The sequence below is a fragment of the Dermacentor silvarum genome, chromosome 9 (assembly GCF_013339745.2).
Source record: "Dermacentor silvarum isolate Dsil-2018 chromosome 9, BIME_Dsil_1.4, whole genome shotgun sequence".
NCBI lineage: Eukaryota > Metazoa > Arthropoda > Arachnida > Ixodida > Ixodidae > Dermacentor > Dermacentor silvarum.
This window is the reverse complement of record NC_051162.1, coordinates 146,033,639-146,057,233: the sequence shown is the minus strand read 5'-3', so window position 1 is coordinate 146,057,233 and position 23,595 is coordinate 146,033,639. Positions and strand designations below refer to the sequence as shown.

Sequence of the window (23,595 nt, the reverse complement as noted above, 5' to 3'; positions counted from 1 at the left end):
TGGACACTCCCGCGTGTAGCCGTGCGCGGCTTAGCCGTGTCTTTCATTCAATCGCTCACAAATTCATTCAATCACTCACAGGCTGCTGAGCTGCTGGCAGCCGAAATTACTGTTCGACACGCTCACATGAACTCTCCATCGCAGCAGTTTCAAAATCCGAAGCCCCGCAGGGGCGTCTGCGTCAGCAGGCGTTTGGTGTGCTGCGACACCACGGACCCGAGCACACGAGGGTTGGACCCTCCCGCGTGTAGCCGTGCGCGGCTTAGCCGTGTCTGGGGAAAGGGGGATCCTGGGGGTTGAGCCAATGCCGGGTGATTGGACCTTTAAGGCCCCCCAGCGGAGGCAACACACCTCTTCGGCCTCTGCTTCACATAGACGGCACCTCCAGACTGACCCTCCTGGAGGAAATCGGCAGTCGCCTTTTCCTGTCCCCCTCTTCATCTTTTGTCTTTTCTCTCACTTTTCCATCTGTCCTGTCTCCTACTCACTTCTTCTCACTTCCAAATTTCCGGGCGGCAAGGGTTAACCATGTGTAATGTATCCAGTCTTGGGTATGTACATTAGGTTATAGTGGCGGTGTATAGCTGGCGTGTGCAGGTAATCTTCAAACCTTGTACCGTCCCCTTGTTGGGCTCCATGGTGGGCGGCTACCATCGCTGCCGAATCAATAAACCTGTATGGCATTAGCATCATTCCCTAAACTACCTGATCGTCCTCTCTCAAAAAGAGGGCGCACCGAAGAAACAGCCCAATTCTTCTTTCAACGCAAAGAAACCTTCCCACGATTCCATGTCATTCATAGTGAAAACCCTGGAAAGACCGTAAGAATGATTTCACCTTTCACTGTTGCGAAAAATCTCACCGAAACAATTGGTCCCGGCTACAAAGTTACAAAGATGGCGAGCGGTGACCTCCTTCTTGAGGTCCGCGACAAACAACAATATGACAAACTCCCAAATCTGGTCTCACTTGGTGGTGTGAACCTCACAGTGACTCCACATCGATCCATGAACACAAGCAGAGGAGTGATTTCCGACGATGATCTGCTGTACCTGACCGAGGAAGAGCTCCTAGAGGGCTGGAAGGAGCAGAATGTCACCATAGTTAAGAGAATAATAATCAAACGGGAAAACAAAGAAATTCCAACTAACATCTGATCGTCACCTTTGCGTCCAGTGTGCTGCCAGAAACGTTAGAAACAGGATACACGAAAGTCCGTGTCCGACCATACATACCGAATCCTCGAAGGTGTTTCAAGTGTCAAAGGTATGGCCACGGTTCACAAAGTTGCCGAGGCCGACAAACCTGTGCCAAGTGCGGTGACCACGATCACCCCTCAGATGACTGTGATGGCGCACTCCACTGTTCGAACTGTGACGGTGGACATGCAGCTTACTCTAGAGCGTGCCCGACGTGGCAAAAAGAAAAAGATATAATCACCCTCAAAGTAAAGGAAAACATCTCATTCCAGGAAGCGCGAAAGCGTGTATCATTTCTTCATTCCACAAAGTATGCTGATACGGTGCGCAAGGGGGCAGCGCCGCAGCAGACTCCGGCAGCTGCCCGGTCCACAAAGAGTGTGGCCGCGGAAGTGCCACCAGCCCCCCTGGTGAAAGCAGCCAGCACTGCTTCGCCGGTCCCTAATGCAAGGCCCATCGACCTCCGGGTTGATAGGCTCTAAGGCTTCGTCTCTTGAGGCGAGGTCTTCACGACGACCACACCGCTCACAAGAGCGGATGTCCAGCACCTCTCAAGAGGCAATGGACACTAATCCTAGCCAGACGGCGCAGCCAGCGCCGAAGGACCGCCGCGAGTCTCAGGACCGCGGCAAGAAAGACAAACCCCGCATTACGGCGCCCGGGAAGGGCTCTGTAAGCTAAGTAATCTTCTTAGGCACACAGCACAAACCTCTTTTATTTAGACATGAATACTGAAATATTACAATGGAATGTCAGAGGTCTTCTGCGGAACCTTGATGACATTAAAGAACTACTACATAAGTTTAACCCAAAGGTGCTGTGTGTCCAAGAGACACACCTTAATTCTAGACATAAAGATTTTCTCCGGAAATATGCCATTTACCGCAAAGACCGCGACGATGCTGCAGCATCGTCCGGCGGTGTAGCAGTTATAGTCGACAAGGGAGTTGCTGCTCAGCAATTACAGCTGCAAACGCCTCTTGAGGCAGTCGCAGTTAGAGCTGTGATATTTAACAAATTAGTTACAATTAGTTTCCTTATATATTCCTCCTGGTTCTCAACTATTGAAAACAGACCTCCAGAACTTTATCGATGAACTTCCTGAGCCCTATATAGTTGCAGGAGATTTCAATGCGCATAGTACCCTTTGGGGAGATTGTCGTTGTGATGCGAGAGGGCGCCTAATAGAAAATTTCCTGTTTTCCTCGGGTGCCTGCTTACTTAACAAGAAGGAACCTACATTCTACAGTCTTGCACACAAAACATTTTCCTCGATAGATCTTACCATAGTGTCAAGTACTCTTGTTCCCTATCTGGAGTGGAGTGTTATTAGGAACCCCTATGGAAGCGACCACTTTCCCATTGTTTTAAACTGTGCAAAACAAGATGAAAACACTCCACATGCTCCCAGGTGGAAGGTAGACTCAGCCGACTGGAAGCGATACAGAGAGCTCACGTACTTGACCTGGGATGATATTTGTACACTCCATATTGATGACGCAGTGGCATACGTAACAGCATTTCTAGTCGATGCAGCGTCAATATGTATTCCGGAAACTAATGGGACGCCTTCAAAACGTCGTGTTCCCTGGTGGAATGACGAATGTAGGGAAGCGCGCAGGAAGCAAAATAAGGCTTGGAGTCGTCTTCGCGACTCACCAACAACAGAAAACCTCATCATCTTCAAGGAAATAAAGGCTCAGGGTAGACGAACACGCCGCCGTGCCAAAAGGGACAGCTGGCAAAAATACATTTCAAGTATAAATTCTTACAGAGACGAGAGGAAGCTTGAACAGAGTCAAAAAATTAAAAGGCCGGCAATCTCAGCCTCTGCCTTTAGTTAACACCGAGAGAGACACGCTTAAAGAACAAGCTGATACTTTAGGAGCACACTTTGAATACATTTCCAGTTCCTCCCACTACTCTGACACATTCTTGAGCTATCAGCGACAAGCAGAACGAGTTCCTCTGGTTCAAAAAAGCAGACAGACTGAACCATACAATCATCCATTCAACATGGCGGAATTTCAAGCTTCACTGAACTGCTGCAATAATTCGGCTCCAGGAACCGACCGAATAATTTATGACATGATAAAACACTTAAGCTTTGAAACCCAGAAAACACTATTATCACTTTTTAACGCAATGTGGTCTGCCGGGTACATTCCTTCCTCTTGGAAAGAAGCAATTATAATCCCAATTCTCAAAGAGGGCAAGGACCCATCCCTGGCCAGCAGTTACAGGCCTATTGCTCTGACAAGTTGCCTATGCAAACTGTTCGAGAAAATGATTAACCGACGCCTGCTTCACTATCTCGAAGTTAATAAAATACTAGACCCTTACAATGTGGGTTCCGGGAACGTAAGATCTTCAACAGATCACCTGGTTCGCATTGAGGCTAACATCCGTGATGCCTTTGTACACAAGCAGTTCTTCCTGTCGGTATTTCTTGACATGGAGAAAGCATACGATACCACATGGCGTTCGGAATTCTCCGTGATCTGTTTGGTATGGGAGTCCGAGGCAATATGCTGAACGTTATTCGAAGTTATCTTTCCAATCGCACGTTCCGCGTTAGAGTCGGTAACGCCCTGTCCCGTCCATTTACGCAGGAGACTGGTGTACCACAAGGCGGTGTGCTAAGCTGTACCCTCTTTGTCGTAAAAATGAACTCGCTGCATACCATCATTCCACGTACATTGTTTTACTCTGTATATGTGGATGATGTACAAATCGGTTGCAAATCATGTAATCTGGCTATCTGCGAGCGACAAGTACAACTTGGTTTAAATAAGCTGTCTAAGTGGGCGGACGAGAACGGATTTAAACTAAACCCTCAGAAAAGTACGGCTGTTCTCTTCTCTAATAAGAAAGGTATATTACCAGACCCCGTTATTCATCTAAATGGAGAACGCCTATCTGTGAGTCGCGAACATAAATTTTTAGGTGTCATTCTAGACTCTAAACTAACATTCATATCCCATTTGAAATATTTGAAAGCGAAGTGCCTGAAGACGATGAATCTGCTGAAGCTTCTGTCACACACAAGCTGGGGTTCTGACAGAAGATGTCTCCTTAGCTTGTATAGGAGTCTCATACGTTCGCGCCTTGACTACGGTGCCGTGGTGTACCATTCTGCAACACGCAGTGCCCTAAGAATCCTAGACCCAGTCCACCACCTTGGTATTCGTCTGGCAACAGGTGCCTTTAGGACAAGCCCCGTTCAAAGCCTCTATGTTGAGTCCAATGAATGGTCTCTGCATCTTCAAAGAACATATCTCAGTTTCTCCTACTACATGAAGGTAAAATCAGATACTGAGCATCCATGCTATATAACTATCCAGGACCTCTCCACTGCCACACTTCATCGTAACCGCCCAGCTATTAGAACACCTTTGTCCCTACGCTTGCAAGCATTGGCAGAAGAATAGGTATTCCACTAGCAGAAAATACCCTTATGGCTCCCACTTGCCTGCCACCGCCGTGGGAATGGCAGACCATAGAGTGCGATATCTCTTTTGTCGAAATAACAAAACGTGCGCCTGAGGCACACATACGCTCGCACTTCCTTGAACTTCAGGCGAAGTATTCCCGCTCAGAATTCTATACAGATGCCTCGAAGTCATCTTCTGGTGCTGCATACGCAGCCCTCGGGACGTCGTTTTCGACGTCCGGTGCTCTAAATCCAAACACAAGTATTTTCACAGCTGAAGCTTACGCAATACTTTCAGCGGTAAAGCATATCAAGCAGACTAATCTCGATAAGGCTATCATATTCACAGACTCATTATGTGTTGTAAAAGCCCCAATGAGCTTCCGAAGACACACAAACTCTGTATTTAATGAGCTCTACACCTCACTATGCTCAGCATATGTGCAAAACCAAAGCATTGTCTTATGTTGGATACCTGGCCACAGAGGAATAAAAGACAATGTAGCTGCTGATGAAACTGCTTCGTTAGTTACTTTTAGTGAGACAGACGTAAATAAACCCATACCAGCTACAGACCTCAAGCCCTTCTTATGCCATAAGTTGAGGAAGTATTGGCAAAGCCAGTGGGATGACGAAGTATTAAATAAACTGCACACCATAAAACCAAAATTAGGAAACTGGATATCTGAGGAGAACAGCAAGACACAAGGAAGTGCTCCTCTGTAGATTAAGAATAGGGCATACTTACGGCACTCACTCTTTCCTACTGAATGGAAGTGATCCTCCGACATGTACAAAGTGTGGCGATAGCCTTACAGTCCTCCATGTTCTTCTTGAGTGCCCTGAAGTAGAAGCGAGAGAGAAAAAGTACTTCCGTTTCGCATATCGTCATCACTTACCTTTACACCCTGCATTTTTTCTTAGCAATGAACCGCTTTTTGAATTTCAAACAGTACTGAAATTTTTAGCTGAAACCAACATTTTAAAAGTCATTTGGCCCGGATACTTGTAGCACGACCTCCTCTTGGAGGTTGCAGCTGCAATACAAGCACAATTGTAAGCACGTGCCTACCAGTCCTTGCCCCCAAGGGCTCTGTGAGGTACTAGTGCTGTTGTCACCTCCAGGTCCTGCTAACCATTCTTCATCGCAAATATTTTATGATCATAGCGCACATCACAAATCATTGCGATAATTTTAGTATATTTATATTCTAAACATCTTAGTGATTGATTTTAGGCCCCTTTACAGCCACATTTATCCACCATTCTTAACTAATTTCTTAATCTGTTAAACCATTCATTGATTATTCATCACTACGTACATGGCGCTCTTTGGCCATATCTGGCCCTTGCGCCAATAAAAACTACACATCAATCAATCAAAATCCGAAGCCATCGACAAGTCATGCCGCAAACAAGAAGGCCATTCATTCATTCATTCATTCATTCATTCATTCATACTGACAGCCTTTGCAGGCTATTACAGGAGTGGAAAAAAAGCCCATAAGTATACATGAGCATAAGCTGAACAACTACATCCGACATAATATACAAAAATGTACTGGACGAGAAAAAAAAAAACAGGTGAATTACGGAATACACAAGTTGAGGCAGGGATTTGTGCTATTGTCTAGGTGTGCTGTGGTGTACGAATAGTACGAGGCGATCAATAAAGACATCAAGAGAGTCACTTCTCACGATGGAGTTAGGCAGCTGGTTCCATTCTTTAATCACTCGAGGAAAAAAGCTGTATTAAAAACAATTATTATGAGAGAGTGGCACAGGAATGTACATACTGTGGCGATGTCTAGATGGTTGGTCGGGGTGAACTGTGAAGTACTGTGTTTTATTAATCTTAAAGTGACCGTGAATCAGCATGAAAAGAAACTCCATCCTTTCAACCTTTCCTCTGCCTTCAAGAGTTTCAAGGTTTGCTTGTTTACATAACGCGGACGGTGAATATATGGGGCGATAGTTATTATATATAAAACGGGAAGCCAGTCTCTGCACTTTTTCTATTTTGCTATATTAGATGCGGTGCAGGGATCCCACACAATTTTTTCCGTATTCAATGACTGGCCTTACCAGTGTTATATAGGAAAGTAATTTTACATCGGGAGTTGCATTGTGGATGTTACGGCTCGGACCCCAAATTACCCGATAAGCCTTGGAGCCACACATTATCTATGTGCGTATTCCAGCGTAGGTCGGAAGTGAAGGTTAAACCGAGGTACTTGTGCTGTTGCACTCTATTAAGTTGGTTACCTGCAATGATATAAGGGTATTTCATTACAGTTTTCTTTCTAGTGACGGACATTATTACTGACTTGTCCTGATTTAGCACCACGTGCCATGTGGAGCACCATTTTCTATTTTTGTAAGTTAATGCTTAGCTCTCTTGGTCCCTTGGGGCTTGATTGTGTTGCATATGACACAATCATATGCGAACAATCTTACTGGAACTGTCATAGATTTTGGTAGATCATTTATGAAAACCAGGAACAAAAGAGGGCCCAAGACGCTCCCTTGAGGTACATCTGAGACCACCGGGGAAAGAGTCGATTTAAAACCACCAAGGCCGACGAACTGTTTGCGAAAGCTGAGGTAAGAGGAAAACCAGTTTGTTATTTTGGGGTTCCTGAAAATAGCGTTAATTTTTTGCAGCAACTTTGGGTGGGATACCTTATCAAAGGCTTTTGCGAAATCCAGGAATATTATATCGGTTTGTTCACGGCTGTTTATAGCTTGAGCGAGATCGTGAACGGTTTGTATGAGCTGGGTGACTGTGGATAAACCATTACGGAATCCATGTTGAGAAGGATGTAGGATATTGTTACAGTCTAGGTATGCCATTAAGTGTTTAAACACAATATGTTCCAGCAGTTTGGAACAAGTACAAGTTAATGAAATTGGCCGAAAATTATTGACAACGGTTGTGGAGCCGCTCTTATGAATCGGAATAATTTTTGCACGTTTCCATGCAGCTGGGAAAGACCCTGTGGCAATAGATGTTTGAAAAATTTTTGTGAGGTATTTGGCAACCCACTCTGCATATCGAAAGAGAAATTCATTTGGAATTCCGTCAGGGCCTGGGCTTTTTTTTAACACACAAGTGAAGAAGTAAGTTTAAGACCCCCTGCTCTGTTATTTCTATGTCTTGAACATTCAATGTATTCTGCCAGTACTAACCCTTGGTGCCTTAACTAGATAACGAATTAACTGGAGAGGGAGATAAGGACTGTGCAGTGAGCAATTGAATTGAAAATGATAGGCGCAATGTTAAGAGGGAGAATGATCGTAGTATGGATTCTAGAGCAAACAGATGTCGCCAGTACTCTAGTGAGAACAAGTGGAGCTGTGCAGGTTGTATAATGCTTAGATATCAGGTTACCGGGGTAACCAGTAAGAGAAAGGTTGCCGAGGGAAGGGAAATGTGGTTGAGGATGCCAGAGGATCAGACGTGGCGATTGTGGTGATCATTGATGGTGCTGCATCAGCAGAGCCACCAGGAGGCATGTAGCACGGGGCACGAGGCTGACAGTTCAGTTTGGCCCATCGAGGTGGCTGACCACTTTCTAATAAATGTTTCTTGTAACTTGTAACAACTGGCAGACGAAGATGGGATGATAAGATTAGGAAATTTGCAGGTGTGGGACGGAGTCAGCTAACACATGGCCGGGGCTGTTGGAAATCTCTCTCTGGGTGGGGCCTTCGTCCTATAAGTTAGCTGATGATTTTAATGATAAAAACTGCTGGTTGACCACCTGGCACTTCACACAACAGTTCCTGCTTGTGCTTTGCATGGTCTGACACCAGAAGTTGGTTAAGGTTCACTTTAACTGTTCCAAACAGGGCAGACTAAACAAGAACAAGAAAAGCACTAAATGTCTGTCTTAGCATGAGCATTCCCTTAGCTGAACTGCCTCATTACACTTAGCGTTGCATCACAAATCATGTGATTGCATACAGGTAGTGTTGTTGTTTTTAATGTGCTGGCCACTTGACCAAGTAGTAGCCGAGGCATACAACATAAGAATTAGGGACAGGAAATGCATAAGTCATGGTGTCTCAATGGCTACGGTGTTCTGCTTCCGAGGTTGCAGGATCAGTTCTTGTTTGCTACAGCTACATTAGAATATGAGAGCATAATACAATAATGCCTGGTATTAAGAACACTGTAGTGTTCTTACACGCGGTTGAGAGCTTTGTGTGCACATTAGAAGAAGCCTCTGATGGTGAACTATTGTAAAGATCACGCATGATGTTCAACTGCATTTAAACGAAAATTGCATAGTACACAACAAGCGAGAAGAATAAGGGAATTCAAAGGGCATGATTTTTCATTATATAGTCACAACCATACAAATAAACGGACAATGAAACCCTGGTCTGTTTCATTTTGTGTTTCAGACAATGAAGCGCAATTTGAAATGCAATGAACAATCTGAAACACAATGGGGACACATTGTCTCTTTCAGACAGTGAACGAAGCCATGGTCTGTTTCAGCTGGCTTCAGTACGTGTCTGTTTCTTCGTATGGTTGTGTATAGTATGCAACCGAAACTAAATAGAAGCAGAACGTAATTTTCACAATTATTTTTTTAAGGGAAGACCACTTTAGAGCACTCCACTATACCGCCTTTCATAGCCTCCGGGTTATTCAAGATGTTCAACATGCTACAGAGGAATAAAAAACTAAGCTTGGTAAGGTTCATAAATTATAGTTCTGTGATGCTGAAAATGTTAGTCTTATTACCATATGTGGAGGTTTGGTAAGTAAATAAAGGCAAATAAAGCAAAGGTGGGTGGTGTGGCGACGTCATCTTGAAGTTCCTGCACTAGCTGCCCATGACATCGATGATTTGGATAGCATCTGCTCAAGGCTAATAAACATTTTACCGATAATGAAGTGATTATATTTCACTCTAAGGGAATCGGACTTAACGTAGCGAGTTTTGAGAACTATCTCTGCACTGAAACTGGCCAAGTATGAAAAATACTTTGAAATTTCGAAAATAACACTGACATATCAGTATTGCAGCTTTTGTGCAAATTGGAGAAGCCAAACTTTGTCCTTTATTCTCTCCACCGGTAATCAAGCCTATCCCACCAAATATCTGAAAACAGACTTCATCATACACTTATAAATATATAATACAGCGACTGGTGATTGGCTAGTGATTCAATATAGTGAATATATGCAAATTTTCTTCTTGACTCTGGATGCAGCTTTGCAGAAGCGGCACGTGTCTTCTACGACAAACTCCTGCCATGCATCGTGATTCGGCTGCGGTGGTTCTGGCTTTTATCACTGACCCTGGTGGCTGCTGGTGGGGCGGTGGCCATCTTTGTCCACCCACGCCTGCGTCTGCCCGAGTCGCCCGAGTTTCAAGTTCTGAGTGCCAGCCACCTATTCGAGCGCTATGACCTTGACCTGAAGGAGCGCTTCTGGTTCGAGAAGGCACGGAGCAGGGTAAATTATTATCCGCAAGTTTCTTGTGTCCTTAACAGTAGTCCTAAAACATTTATTGCAGCAGCAGTTTAGGGCAAGATGGTACTTTTTAGTTGTGGCAGATAGTACACCATTGCTGATAGGCAGACAAAGAGCAGCAAAATGCAGTGGGGAATGCAAAGCACAGCTTTTACATATATATATATATATATATATATATATATATATATATATATATATATATATATATATATATATATATATATTGTTAGTTGCAGACTAACGTTAGTTCTGCCAATGTATATAGGAACAGATCTAGGCAGCAACACTTTGTGAAATCCTACATGTGCATGACATTTTGTACAGTGCAGAGATCACTGTCATGTTAATACACTGCCCCCTCCCCTATACAACTCCAACATCTCTGAAGACTAGGCATATGCCCTAAAAATTGTAATGCACCATCCCAGTCTTGAGAGTTGGTGACTGTGGCTGGAGATATCAGCCACAGTCTAAAGAAAGGGTATCTCGAACTGTTCACATGACGCTAGTAAAGAGGGGCATTGCTGTGAACTATATCAGGGCCACCCTTTGAAGGTTGTGTGAGCACCAAAATGGCACCGAGTACATAGCAACTCAAATTCAGAGGCTCACAAGAGCAGGCAATTTGAGCTCAAACAGCAGGTTATCAAAGGATTCTGCTCATCACATCACCTGAATGCAGGATCCATTCCATCGACTGCCTATCCGCATCATCTGGGGCGTGCTTCCTGTGGACACAGGCGATTACCTCGACCCTTCCAACAAAGGTTCCGTGGTGTTCGACCCCGCGTTCGATGTTGCGGACCCAGCGTCGCAAGAGTGGTTGCTATCCTTCTGCAAGCGGCTACGGGCACAAAGCTTCCATCGTTCGGCACTGGGCGTCCTCTTCTCGGGCTGCTTTATCGAGACACTCAAGTCTTGGATGGAGAGGCGGTGTGTCGACAGTTTCAAGCAGGTGCGTGCAGCGACTTTTTTTCTTCCTCTAATGCAACAACGTTTATGGTGATATTGCGTCACGCAGTCGAACCCCCTTACAACATTGCTTAAGTGCCAAGAAAATCCCATTATTATAACAGGGTTGCCATGGCTCAATCACGCTATTCACACTTCTGAAAGCAGGCAGGCATCAAAGAAAGAAAACAAGCATGCCACAGCAATCCCACTCAAAGCAACATTTTCACACTGAAATGCATGACTTACGAAGACTCAGCCGTGCGATTTTCTGGAAATTGCTACCCGCTAGTTTGTATTTTCCCAAAGAGCACATCTGTAGTCAACTGTCTAGAAGCAGCTGGCATGAACATGCATTGAACTTGGTCTGCAGATGAACGTTCTGCCATTGACGACCATGGCAGAGCCATTATAAAACTTGATGGTAACATAAGGATTCAGTGCAAGCTCCACCCACAAAACCGCACAGTGCCTGCCCTTATTTTCTCTGTGCTCCAAAACATAGTTCCCGAAGGATGCCAATAGTGAACGGTCACCTTTGCCGTGTTGGCACAGAAATGCGTAAATGTAATCGTCTGGCACATCTCCACTAATTCTCTTTGAGTTGGACACTGGAGTATTTTCTGGCGCATCCTTAGGTCACCAACTAGTACACCCTAGCGAAAATTCCAATTCACATTTGTGTTAGTCTAGTAAGTTTTTGTATTTGACGTATAAGATATTTGTTAGTTTGATAGAACTTTGTAGTATTTGTCTAGTGCAGTTGCTTATTAGTTTCCTATCTCTCCTAGAGTAATTTGAACTGGGTACATGTTAGTACTAATCTATATAGGTAACTGGTATTAGTGCCACGGTGCTTGCTAGTAGACTAATAGAAATATGTATTAGGCCCACCATCAATTAGGACTGTTAGAGATAAAGCTTCCTGTCCTGGTAAGTTGTAGTAGCAGACTAAGTTCGTGCATGTTTGTGTTGGAATTGGTACTAAATGTTGGTTGGTCCCAATCAATAATGGGTGGTAACTGGTTGAGTAGTGGTGTGAAATTACAAAATAATTAATAATAATAGTAGTAAAATATAAATTCAGTGCTCAAATAATACATCTTTGTAGTTTGCTATATAACTGCTGGACCTGTCACATTGGTCTTCACTTATTCACTCACAGGCCAACCGCTTTCCCTGCTGCGAGTCCTCCCACTTCCCATACCCGAGGGACGTCTTCAGCCTCTGCCTGCGGCGGGCCATCGCAAGCTTGCACCAGTCTCCCGGCTACTACTTCGTCCCCGGCATGGCGGGACCGCGCTTCTTACGCAACGGCACAGTACGGGCAATCGTGCTCGAGTACGACAGCGTCTACTCTTACTCCCACTCACACCACGACATGGGCAACTTCTGGAACCGCGTCGAAAGCTGGATTGAGCAGGAAATGAAGTCCGCGCCACCGGGACTTCGCAACGGGTGGTTCAGCAGCGACCTCGAGTTCTACGACCTCCAGAGCAGCCTGGCAGAAGGCACGCTGGTCGCCATGGGCGTCGCGGTGGGTGTGTCGTTTGTGGCCCTGCTGGTGACCACGCTGAACCTCCTCGTGAGCGTGTACGCCATCGTCACGATTGCGTGTGTCATCTGCACGACGGTGGGTGCGCTGGTGCTCATGGGGTGGCGGCTCAATGTGCTGGAGAGCATCACAGTGTCAGTGGCCATTGGCCTGGCCGTTGACTACACGATACACTACGGTGTGGCCTATCGTCTGTCAGCGCAGGTAAGCATGTGTGCAGTGCTTAACAATACATCTATGCTTAACATGCATTGTTTGGTGCACAGGTAGGTTACTCAAGAGCACAGTCTGATACCGAAAATGAAAGGTGGTCAAAAACAAATTTTCATGCCTAATAATCCGCGCTTACTAACCGTGCAAGTAACCACATGCAACAACATTCTAATCTTCATAAAAGCAACCCAGAATGATTGTCAGCACAAAGCAAGGCTCTGAAGAAGCTTCAGAGGTTTTGTCAAACTGGTGTGGTGAATACCATTTCACAGCGTTGAATGTCGTTGCATGTTGAACCTGCCATGCAGAGCATCTTCTGTTATTCTTTCTTTTGACTTGTGATCGCAAATTATACCTAATGTTTATAGTGTTTGTGAAAGTCATGTCTGAAGCCTTTCTGTGTGTCATGTGTGTCTCCGAGATGTGCACTCATTCAGAATTTTACTCGTGATAGCAAGTTAACACAGGGGCTTGCACTTATTCATGTCATCTTGTTTGAAGCTTTTGGCGTGTCATATGTCTAAGCACACGAAAAGTAAAACAAAAACGGTGGAGAATGTACAAAGTTGTGCACTTAAATCTTGGAGGTGATAGGTATTATTTGCCAATTGCATGCTAAATGACGCCATAATGAGCATGGCAGCAAACACAGGCTTCACTGAAACTCATAGTATCTGCACCTTGCTAGCCCAAATTTGTCAATGTGCATTTGAAGGGGTGATTGATTAACAAGAACATAACATCAGTGGCATGGTGCATGAGAGAGGTCTTAACTTGCTATTGCAAGTCCTTTCAGTTGCAGCCTTATGTGAAGAGTTAGTTTTTCTGCTTTATCACATATACTAATGAAGAGTAAGGGGTGGTATGTGGAATGTTGCTGTCAACAGTACATCTTTATATTGAATTACCAGCCTTGTAAATGTCGAGTAACCACTGGATGGTTAAATGGCAGTTAGATGTGCCCTGTAATGTTGGCTACGACTGTGCGCAAGCATTCATTGCCTTACACTGTCTGACATCGTGAACTCTGTCCCTAGTAAGCGCCTTTTGAGGCAGACATTAAGGGACTGTAGAAATCTGCTTGTCTCATTAGAAGTTTAGTTTAATAGAAGGGCACTGTAGGTAAAAAGTCCCGCAACTGTTAAGCTCATCAAAAATTTAGCTCAGGAAAGTTTGTCTGAAGAAAGTACATTCCCTTTATGTATTGCCAATCCGCCAGTCTTATTTGCCCCCACTTTCCCCACTTGGCTGCAGCAGGATCGTGAGACCTCAGTGATTCAATCGCTGTCTCGCGTCGGCAGCCCCGTCACCATGGCAGCCCTGACGAGCTTCCTGGCCGGCGCACTCATGTTCCCCTCGTTCGTGCTCGCCTACCTCCAAGTGGGCACATTCCTCATGCTGATCACAGTCGTCTCGTGGGTGTACGCCACGTTTTTCTTCCACTCGCTGCTCAGCGTCGCCGGACCACAGCGCGGCCAGCTGCAGCTTGATTACCCGAGCCTGCACTGCTGTGAGAGTGCATCACCAGCACCTGTTGACAAGACTGTGTACACCCTTTCCGAGTCCACCCTGTCCACTTCGAGTGCCAGCTGCCCCGCCGCCATCGTGCACAGCGAGAGCCACGAGCTCGAGCCGCTGACCCTCGCTGCCGCGCTCAATGGCGGCGGCGCAGTGAACCGAGTCGGCAACGGCAACAAAAAGAAGCAGAAGAAGGCGAGGCAGCGCTCGGGGAGCCTGTCTGCCGCGGCCGCAAGGACTCACGGCGCCCGTCGGAAAGTGAGCCTTCCGGTCGTGAGTGTGACATTTCACGGCGACCCGAGTCCGCGCCACGTGTCGGGGGCCACCAGTTCATCGACCATCGTGTGTGGGGCCGACGAGGACATTCACGATGACCCCATCGTGTGATCCGGTGCTGCTGACAGACAAACCTTGCTGGGAAAATGGCAGCAGAGAAACGCAGGGATTGTTCCTGCATTTCTAAAGGGATCCTCCAAGTGGATGGTGTAGGCGTTGGCATTATGGCCCCTTAAGTGCCACAACAAAGGCCGTGAAGAGAGATTTGTCAAAATGCTCGTGCGACCCTAATGCCAGGGGCTTGTTTTTCAGTACACTGTTTACCCAGGTGTGAGAGCCAGTTATAGTTTGAGAGCTGCAGTGATGCGTCATGCATTTGACGATCACAAATGTGACATTGTTTGCTTAAGTGGCACAACGTAGAAGAGACCAAGATCTTCGAAAGCATTGTGTGAATGAATGTAACGGTGGCTATATTGTGCAAGATGGCAAAGGCAGGACCCCCAAGAGTTGAATTGCTTGATGGATAATTCAAGCTTCAGCGCAAGGTGACACAGCAAAGTAAGAAGGGTCATGCTTGCCACAAGGAGGCAGTGAAAACTGTTGAACACGGTCGGAGCAAGGGTCAGCAGTTAAAACTAATAGCACAGCAAATGCAAGGACAAAGGCGATTGCAACAACACAAGCGCTGTGTGGTGTCGCTCACTTTTGTGCTCGTATTGTCCATGGTGTTGGTTTAGGCCTGTACTGAGTTGCCAAGTTTTCTCTCCTAAGGTCAGTGGTCGAAAAAGCTCTTTGTTGCAGGAAGTTGAGTGTGCATTTGCGTTTTCACAGAAGTACTTGCCCACATATTACGAACAAAAACGCCTTAGAGGGAAGAGGACACTGGAAACTCCTCACGGCCGAGCCCAGGCGCTCGTTGCCAGCTCGTTTGCTTTCTTCTTTGAGTTAACCAGCAGCAACAGAGCCGCTCAAAGTGTGACCACTTGACATGTACATAGTGTTCTTTGTTGCCAAAGCAGCACGCAGCAGATTGCAAAGAAGTTTATTAGTGACTGCCTTTCTAATGATCAAATATTGTGGCTCGGCTTTTAATTACACTCTAATGTGAAGGTGTAAATAGTCAGAGTAAGCTAATGATGACCCGTAATGTTATATGTGAAGTAGCGGCAACTGTCTGTGGTTTTCATTTTGAGTGAATGGGAGCATTGCGGCCAAATGTTGCAAATGAGAAAGATAAGCTTTTACTTTCAGCCAGTCACAATGCGAATGAAAAAAAAAAAAAAAAGCTTCATGAGCAGCAAGCATATTCTGAATTCTTTTACCAAACTAATGTGTTTGACACTGCAGCCACTCTTGGTGGCTGAAAGTTTGCTAATTTCTGTTAATAGCATTCCACTGACACAAAGCTTTACATGCACATTGTGCACACATCGCTAAATGAGACATGAATATTTATGATGCATAACATTGCACGCACAAGGTCGTGTCAGGCACCCACAAGCTAGGGATGGGAGATGCAGTTTGTGATTGTCTAGCTGTCGTAAGAATCTTGCTTTGTTGATTAGCATTTGTTTACAATTCATTTGTGTGAACATCACAAGTAAGATCAGCACTTTGTGATCAAAGTACTAACATATGCTTTTGTAACTGGACTTAACTATAGTCAACAGATGCGCTTGCATTGAAGCCTAATTATGTGGCCCCTTGTGCACTGCACACAGCACACTTCTCTATGCTGGTAGGCTTTTCAAAACATTTCACAAAATAATGGTTTCAACTGTTTCTAAACATTTCATGCTGATGGACCCAACAAAGCCTACATTGGAGAAATTTCTTACAAGCTTTACAGCTTAAGCTTGCATAAGCTTTACAGCTATGTAAAGCATAAAAGCTTTTAAACTCAACTAAAATAGTTTCCTGGACACATTGTTTGACTTTATAATACTGGTAATTTCAATAATTTAAATTGAAACATAGCTTGTCAGTGCAGAAGTAGCTGACCCATTTTTAGGACATACTGCAGCATTTATAAATATCTCATGCTGCCAGTGTGTAATATTCAGAAATTTTGATGACTGTTAAATGCCACTTGAAAACTGTAAGAGGCGTTTGAACGAACCTGAACATTGGGGTAACTATACAAAAGCAAGCAGTTTTCGGTGCTATTTGTTTTGCGTAATTCACCAACATTCATGTCTTGTAACTTCTATGACAGAACTTATGCTCATTTGCCTGTCACGCCTGTCACATGGTGTGTGGATGATGTATGGATGCATAGAGATGGGTATTATGTATTGTGCTGCCATCGGTACTGAACATTCTGCTCACTTAAGTTGTAATTTCGCAACATGGTGTTGTGACTCTTTTGCGCCATTATTCGTCACCCTTGCCGTCATGTGACGCAGTGGACTGCGTTCAGTGGAGCTTTATATTTTGCCGCTGCTGCCATGAATGCCAAATCTCTGAGATTTCATGTCAAGACATGTCACATTTGTGCTTCCGATGTCTACCAGTCTGCTGGGTTGTCATGTCACATGCTTGCGTCACGTGCTTGCGTAACAGGCAGCTGACAGACTGTGTTAACCAGCACGCGTCTTCTTTTCTGTGTGTCTCTCCAAAGTGAGCAGCAGCACCTGAAAGTCACAACTTGTGTGGCAAAACCTGTGCATACCTCCTCAAAGGTCGTCACATATGTGTCTGTCACACCTTGTATAATGCACCGAGTCTAGTGCCATCGAGCAGTAGTTTGTTCCTGTAAATACAATTCAGCAAAGGTTTAGAGTTGGTTAGTTGGTACATGAACACTGTACAAGAGAGTTGTTTATGCTACAGGTGTCATTGGTAATGTGTAGAAACAAAAAAGGCATGGGTGTCGACAGCACCTGAAGATGCCTGTCATGTTTTTCTCATCTCTTTATGTTCTCAATGCCATCTGTTATGCACTTTCGAGGTTTCATCTTATGTTTTGCTGTAAAATATGTAAAATATGCTTTTGTGTCATACAGAGCCTTACAAAACCTGTAAGAGTCATCCAATATCTGGCTTTTGTTGACTTGAACCATCTGTTCTGGAAAAAAAAAAACAAAACATGGGTAATGTTTTGTGCAGATGTGTGAACGAGTTACCTCTAATACCGGCTCCTGGTTTGTTGGGAGGTTCCTTTTATTGAGATTTACAAGGCTGTCTTTTTGATATGGCTATATGTTAGTCATCACTTTCATTGCTGGCAGAACACAGTAACTCACTGTTGGAATTAAAGCAAGTGGTTTTGCTAGAGTGATGTTAGCTTCACACAGTCCAGAACAAAATTATCAAAATTTAGTCTGATTCTTTGGGAGGGGAATACAGTTCAGGGCCTAGGTTTGAGCAAGCCACAAACTTGTAGTACCTCTCCAAGATGGCTAAAATGTGTCTTGTGTTGCAAGAACATCATATGGAGAACATGCATTACTTTTCACTGTTTTATATAGAGAAGCTCAAGATTGTGCTTTGTGTGAGTGCTTGTTCTATGAAGCGAAGTCAGTGGACTGTATGAAAGCTAAGCAGTACAGCTTGGCCAATGTTTCACGTGTGATAATGTCCCAAGTAATGGGACACACTGTTATTCATAATGTTCATGTAAATTTCACCGAGTTAAGTTTCTAGCACTTGTAGAACGTCAGTGGTGACAACCTTGTCAAAAATCCTTTTGTAAATGACTTGTTGGATGTACACAAATGTAGGCCTTCATTAGCTTGACGAGTGTATTACACCACATTCATTATAATTAACCTTGGCGAAATGTTAGCTAGTTGTCACTTGAAAGTTAAAAAAATGATTAGATGTGCCAAATGGCGACATGCAGAGTAGGCTTCCAGAGTTCAGCAGGGCTGAAACTGTAGATATTTCCATGTCTGTACATACATTTCAGGGCGTGCAAAGGTCAGCCATGTGCTTGTTCATATTAACAATCATCATCACCTGTACAAGGCACACATTTAATGTCAGTTAATCTACAAGATGTTCACTGAAGCCTGAATCTCACTAAGCTTGAAGCGCAACTCCTGCAATTTTTTTGCCATGTCGAAGAAGTTGTTGTTCTAAGTTTCTTTGTGCCTTTTGTCATGTGCAAGATAATCCACTCTACATAATACAGAAATCAACTTAAGCGATACCTATGCCACACGCGAACAAGTAATGAGATTAACTTTTAGGGCTCGTTGCCCTAAAATTTATGCCATTTGCCTGGTGCCGCAGAGACATAACGACATTAAAACTTAATGCCACTTGAGTATACCATGTTCCCGCAAATTGTTCAGCCGTTGAGTGCATAATATTGTCCCCAAGTTAGCAGGTTGCACATGATAAACACATTTCTGAAGCAATCTCAAATAATCCTGCATAAAATGTGCCTGTTCTTTAGCAGCACCTAATGAACTTCAACCTGCTAAGTAACATTTCGGATGATACTATGATTGGCAAAGAAACTGCATTCACTGCAACTGTCGTCATTACAATATTTAACGTCATTAAAAATGTGCATGTAGCACCAACTTTGATATAATGGCATTTAGAAATTAAGAAAATTAAAGGTTTCGTATTGATTCCTTCTGGTAACATTCCTTTTGTTACCGTCGCTAGACCATGGAAGCATGATAGAGATTTCGTTCACACCTGCTCACACACACAAAACAAAACAACTGCCGGAGTTGCTCTTTTATACCACGGGATAGCTTGTGTAAAAAGCATCATTGCCTGTGTGAAACAACATGGTGCATTTCAATGCGTACTGCCTGTGGTGATAGAGTTAGCTCCACTCGGAATGTCATTTCATTATCGCTGCGAACTGCATGTACATTATACGGTGCTGTACACTGCAGTTGCTCTTAGCACCATGAGAAATGGTGCCAATATTTGCAGTTGTGTATGTTACTCATTGCCTGCTGACAGCTGTCACGCAAGAGATATTGCAAGCCACATTGTCTCGTTATGTGCATGCATGCTACATTATGCTGCAAAGCTTGGTCTGTCGTTGATGTGATTATGAGCCACCCTGCTCAGCGGTAGTAGTGCTACTTTTATTAGCCGCAAATGATAATAGTAACGTGTGCCATGTTTTGTAGCACAAGAGTTTGATTTCAGCAGGAACAGTAGTACGTTTTGGTGGTGTTGTGTGTTGAACTGCGCTTAGAAGCATGTGACTTAGTTGTAGAACATGGCTTAGTTGCCCTAGATTTTTTATTTTTAATTTCTTTTGTAAATGTTATTGAAAGTGGTTACTGTGCCAAGTTTCGTGAAAATTACATGTGCATTACGTCATGCTGCTCTGACTGTGGGCATGCTAATAACTTGCCTAAGATGCACTGATGTGCCGCTTTGTTTCTACACTTACCGGAAATCGCAGAGCAAGAAATCTTTTGGAGGAAAAACTCGAAATTTCTGCCATGGCCAGATAATGGCAGAAGTGATCTGGGCAGCCTGAAGCCTGTTGGACACCTGCGCTATCTGGTGGCTGAAAACATAATGGTTACCGTGGTTACCGAGCACTAGTGCTGAAAGCCTGCACGTTTCATCACCAGATGACCCTACTTCATGCCCTGGTGTAACTGTGCATGCTCCGTATGGTGGAGGTTAGCTTACATGACCTTGCGTGCTAAGAAGTGGTGCCAACTTTCAGAGTCAGTTTTCCTTAACTCAAATAACGAAAAATTCTCTAGGTTTCTCTAGGCTTTTGCAAGCATCATGCGGTTTTTCAGTACGTTGGTACACTTTCATTAAGTTAAACTTATGCTGGGTTTTGTGCAAAATTGCTACTGATTTCATGTTTCAGATTTGTTTTCTAAATTCGTTTTAAAGCTTTGCATTGTGTAGTCAGTGTGCCTAAGCCATAAAGTGATCTCACAGCAATTGCGTTTTTCATACTGTCACCAGTATTTATTTGCATGAAGACCAATCAAAGCCAAAGTGTAAAAAAGAAACATAATGTTTATAAATGAAGTCAGCTTCTGTGCGCTTTTGGAGCTTGAAGACATTTCTCTTTTCTTTTTCTTTTTTAATGCAGAGGCTTTTACAAGTTTGACTGTAAAAATTCGGTATAGCTCTAAATATTATATGCTTATGAATAATTTTTTAAAATAGGCGTCCATACCAGCTGTAGTCTCTATTTTGCAATTATAGCTGAGGCTGGGAATCTAGGTATAATGTATCATGATTTCCCTAGATCTAGATTATTTTCCCTTAACTTTGCTAAAAATTTCCATATCCAGAGAAATTTGCCTATGGTTGGTAGGACTGGTATCAAAGCATCCCGAATAGTGGGGGAAATCCGCACTTCTTACTTGCAGGAACTAAAACTGCTGCAACACCAGCAATCAGTGCTTGTCTGGCCCACTTTATCTGCAATGTTGGAACATTGCTGACTGTGAACTAAATATGCTTTAGAAATATTGTAATCGCTTGATTTGTTCACTGCAAATCGTACGTTCATTTCACGTGCCCAGCAAATACAGATATCCCGTTTCCAATGCTCAGGCACAATCTAATAATGCAAGGCCTTTTATTGGCCAGAGTGCAGTGGAATCACCTGTTGAAACACAGACCCGTTAGTGAAACTGCAATTGAAAAGAAAAAAAAATATCAGAACATTGAACCAAACGAAAGAGAAAGAAGATTGGCAAATTCAACAAGCAGTTGTCTAGGCATGGGTGGTTGGAACCTTGTGACTGATTGGCAAATGGGATGCGCAAGGAGTTCATGGAAAACAACCATGAAACTGTGCCCTTTTTGAGTGCACAGACAGTAACACCTACTCTCACATAACGTCCACCAGACTTATGCAGAATGCTATAAATTTAGGAGACCCATTTTACTGTCGCATAGCTGCGATCATGTGAGTGGTCATTCTTTCTCGCGTGAAACCTTTTCAGCCTTGTAAATTTCTGCGCACCTTATTGGAATAACTCTCCTCTCCTCCTGATTGCAATCATTGTACTGGTACTAATATACTGGGCAGAAACGTGCAGGTTAAAAAAGAAGCTTGAGAACGGGCAATGGAAAAAAAATTGCAGGCATAACATTAACAAACAGAAAGGCAGTGGTATGAATTAGAGAGTAAACAGTGGTAGCCGATATTCTAGTGAAGATTAGGAAGAAATGGAGTCGGGCAGGCCATGTGTAATGCATATAGGGCAGATAACCAATGTTGTTGCAGAACGTTGCAAGAGTTGCAGAATGGATGCCAAGGGAAGGGGAGCGCAGTCGTGGACGGCGGCGAATTTGGTAGGTGTCATGGAAATAGATAAGTTTGCAAGCTTAGAATTGGAGTCGGCTGACGCAAGACACAATAATTGGAGATTGCTGGAAGGTGTCACTGTCTTGGCAGTGTACATAATTTAATTGGGCTGATAATTGATTAGGGCATAAATAAATTAGGCTGATAATGATGACCATCTATCCCCTTCCACCTTTTCTGCTTGCGACGCCTTCTGGTTGCTCGCCTGCGCTGGCATACACAGGGAGTTTGTATTCCACCCAAACGTTTCTTGCTGTGCGTTTTTTTTTTTTTTCTCACTACAAGTGTTACATGCACAACACACACACATGTAAAACCTGAGCCAAACTGTGTTTACCCACTATGCTCACTGTGGTATGTGATCAATGCTCGCTACCGTTTGTGCACATAATGTACACTTAAAATTGTACAGCCGTGTGTTTCCTCTCAAAGAGACTCCCGTAATACATGTAGCCGTGTCAGGCTTAGTGAGAGATTGTATCTACACAAGATGTGATGGTGGTGATACTGCAAGAGTACTTTTTCTCATGCCAATGATAAGAGTGTTGTGACTGTTACGTTTTGTATGTTTGTTTGGTTGTTGTTTGTTTGTTTGTTTGTTTGTTTGTTACCAAAGACAAAATGCTATTGCCATTAACTATTACTGCTGTGTGCACTGGTGTCACTTCCTTTGAAACTGTCATAGACTCCAGGACGGGTCACCAAGATGAAGACATGCTATATAGTATATTGCTTGTTTTCAGTGATACGCACAATTATTTGTTGTCTCTGAGTGGCTCTATTACCTGTTTATGTATGATGCGTGCTTGCTATAGAAAAGTGAGGTACTGAAATGTAACCATTCCAGTCTTGCTTAACCCAGCAAATTTGCATTCAAAGGTGGTGATCTTGACTTGTTAAGTAGTTTAAACTTTAAAGCAGTATGATATGCTTCATCTTTGAATTACACCTCTGACGCTTTGTGAAGAGAGTAACGTGTTTATTGCTTACCGACCGTTGTCGCATCTCTCTCATGTAATTACGATTGTTCAAACCTTTTCATGAAAGGCAATTGGCAGTTCCTAGCTTGCCTGTCAATAAGTGCGACCTTTTGAGTGAAGCACTTTTGGAGGAAAAACTAACCTCAATAGAACATGTTTCACTAGGTAGCCTGTTTAGATTTTACACTTGTTGCAGAGATGTCTGAAATATTATGTGGCACAAGAAAATAGGTTTAGCAATTGAGGCATAGAATCTATTGGCGCATGCTTCTCAGCAATATTGTGCAAATGGTCGGAGCATTATGTCTGTAAAAAACTTGGAAATCTTGACGATTGGCCAGTGGCAGTACATGTCCTGCTTGCTTAAGCTGGCCAGATCTGGGTGCCAAACTATGAGCAGACGTGACAACAAGATATCGAGCATAAATGACTGCAATGACTGTCACGCACGAAATGTTTTTGGTCAGATTACTGTCCTGTTTCAAATAGGATATGCTCAAGACTTCTTTGCTGTAGTGAATATATAATACCATACGAATTTCCTGTTCTCAAGTTCTGCAGGAGGTGAGGCTGGGGGTGCCATTTGTCCGTTGTTTGATTGGCACGACCAGTATTTTGGAAACCTTGCTGGCTGTTGCTTCAACCACCTGACCAACATGTATTTGCAATTATTTCAGTGCCCACGAGGTGGCAATTAGAATAC

The 23,595-nt window shown here is 43.9% G+C and overlaps 2 protein-coding genes across 2 annotated transcripts in view; both read left to right on the top strand.

Moving 5' to 3' along the window:
- Positions 1-16,609, top strand: part of LOC119464500 (protein dispatched homolog 1-like) — a 116,221-nt gene extending 99,612 nt beyond the window's left edge. The window contains 1 exon segment of the mRNA XM_049655829.1: positions 14,981-16,609. The gene's annotated coding sequence lies outside the window, so the exon portion shown is untranslated.
- The window catches only part of LOC119464495 (uncharacterized), a gene marked incomplete at its 5' end in the record, with an annotated part of 143,195 nt that overhangs the window by 48,832 nt on the left and 70,768 nt on the right, over positions 1-23,595 (top strand).